The sequence below is a fragment of the Arachis hypogaea genome, chromosome 14 (genome assembly GCF_003086295.3).
Source record: "Arachis hypogaea cultivar Tifrunner chromosome 14, arahy.Tifrunner.gnm2.J5K5, whole genome shotgun sequence".
In the NCBI taxonomy this organism is placed as follows: domain Eukaryota; kingdom Viridiplantae; phylum Streptophyta; class Magnoliopsida; order Fabales; family Fabaceae; genus Arachis; species Arachis hypogaea.
In genome coordinates, this window is record NC_092049.1 from 56,840,785 (window position 1) to 56,843,413 (window position 2,629).

At 44.1% G+C, this 2,629-nt stretch overlaps 1 non-coding gene across 1 annotated transcript; it reads right to left on the bottom strand.

Moving 5' to 3' along the window:
- Positions 1-568: 568 nt before the first annotated feature.
- LOC112745777 (small nucleolar RNA R71) lies at positions 569-675 on the bottom strand. The gene has a single exon (XR_003173688.1). It is a non-coding gene; the product is annotated as a small nucleolar RNA R71 (small nucleolar RNA).
- Positions 676-2,629: the final 1,954 nt, after the last annotated feature.

Consider the following 2,629-nt stretch of genomic DNA (forward strand, 5'->3'; position numbering starts at 1 on the left):
GAGCTCAACCGCTTTTGATCCTGAAATTCAAAGAACTCGTTCCCATATTAGGCGAGCTCGGCGTCAATTAGCCTCTGAGGGTGGTGAAGTGGTTGTTGCCAATTCACCAGTCTTATCTGAGAGTGAATCTGAACCGCCATTTGTGGAGGAAACAAGCTCCTCTACTACTGATTCAGTTGATTCACGTGCAGGTGACATGGCAGCACCTAGGAGGATTACCCTCCAGGAGGCAGGAGCCCCAGATTTTACCCTACAAGTGTATCAAGCGCGTCACCCAAATCTGGCTGCAGATTTTGAACTGAAGATGTCGCTAATCAACTTGATACCAAAGTTTCATGGCTTACCTGCTCAGGAGCACATAAAGCACCTCAGGGATTTCCAGACAACCTGTTCTACTGTTAGGCGTCATGGTGTAGATGAAACTACTATTTTGCTTATGGCTTTCCCATTTTCTCTTGAGGAAAAGGCGAGGGAGTGGTACTACACTCAATCGGAGGCAGTAGTTACCGACTGGGACGCGCTCAGGAGGGAGTTTCTGGACAAATACTTTCTAGCTGAAGTTACAGACAGACTAAGGAAAGAGATCTCCTGCATTATCCAAGGAGAATTAGAGACCCTCTATGAATATTGGGAACGTTTCAGAAACCTCTTGGACTCATGTCCCCACCACAAGATTGATGAGATGGTGTTGATCAGTTACTTTACACAAGGTATGAAGCCTCAAGATAAAACTACATTAGATGCTGCAAGTAATGGCTCTCTGAAGAAGTACAAGACGGCGACAAAAGCGTGGCAGCTGATCGCTGATCTGGTTGAATCTACCCAGAACACTAGACACAAGACCAACCATCCTAAGATTGTTGCGGAGGTGTCCTCTAGTGGTGAGACTGCTACTTTCACTAAAGCTCTGGGAGAGGTGACCAATCTACTGAAGCAAATAAACCTGAATCAACAACAGTCTCAACCTCCCTCACCCTAACATAGTCAACAACTGGTTCCTCAGAGGGTATGCAGGATATGCGCTGATTATAGTCATTATACTGATGAGTGTCCACAGCTCCAACAAAAGGACAACACCTTGGCAGCCACTCACAATTTCTATGACCGCCCAAATCAAAGCTCCTACCAACAAGGCGGCAACTACAACCAAGGTGGGAACTATAACCAGAGTTGGCAAGACAACTCCAACCATAGCTGGAGAGATAATTCCAACCATGGCTGGAGGGACAACTATAACAGAGGAGGCAGAGACAACCAGGAAAATCAGAGGTGCAATAATAACAACAACAGACAGTAGAACCAGAACCAGTCTTACAGAGCACCTCACCTAAGGCAAGCCCAAGCACCTCAGAACAACCAACAGCAGGTCCCTCAAATCACTTACCCCTCCTCTTCCAATGACGGGTTACTTCAGTCTATTGCACAAGGACAAAAGAACATGGAAGGTACACTCAACAGTCTAACATCCGCTATACAAGCTCTCGTCTCTCAGATGGGATCATCCAGCACTTCTAACACTCAACCTGCAAGCTCCAGTGGAATTCCTTTTCAACCCTTACCCAATCCAAAGGGTGGCATCAATGCCATCACCCTAAGGTCCAGAACCACACTGCAAGAGAGGAATCAGGAGGAGCCAAGCCCACAGGAACACACCCCAAATGCAGACATGGTTTAAGTGGAGGATGTGGAAGAGGAAGATGAAATACAAGACATGGTTGAAGAAGAAGCAGTTCAACCAAGGAATGGAGAACCAAAAGAAGCAAAAGTCGTAAGAGACGCTATCCCTATCCCATTTTCACACCTTGCAAGGAAATCTAGGAAACAGATGGAACTTGACCCTAAAATGGTAGAAATCTTCAAAAAGGTTGAGGTAACTGTTCTCCTTTTTGATGTTATTCAGCAAGTACCTAAATATGAAAAATTTCTAAAGGATCTATGCATACATAAGGATAAGATTAATGAATTAGAAACTATTCCTTTAGGTAGTTCCATATCTGCTTTAATGGGGGATATACCTGAAAAATGTAGTAACCCAGGACAGTGCATAGTTAACGTAACCATTAGGGGTTGGTGCACGAAATCGTGATTGTTCATTCCATGGTAACGGCGCTAAAAACTTAATACGCACGTTCATAATCTTAGTTCTTTTTCACAATTCTGATACAACTAACCAGCAAGTGCACTGGGTCATCCAAGTAATAAACCTTACGTGAGTAAGGGTCGAACCCACGAAGATTATCGGCTTGAAGCAAGCTATGGTCACTTTGTAAATCTCAGTCAGGCGGATTCAAATGGTTATAGAGTTTTAATAATTAAAAGATAAATAAAACGTAAAATAAAGATAGAGATACTTATGTAATTCATTGGTGAGAATTTCAGATAAGCGTATGGAGATGCTTTGTTCCTTCTGAATTCCTGCTTTCCTACTGCCTTCATCCAATCCTTCATACTCCTTTCTATGGCAAGATGTATGTTGGGCATCACCGTTGTCAGTGGCTACTTCCCGTCCTCCCAGTGAAAATGGTATAACTGCGCTGTCACCGCACGGCTAATCATCTGTCGGTTCTCGATCATGCTAGAATAGGATCCAGTAATCCTTTTGCGTCTGTCACTATGCCCAGCACTCGCA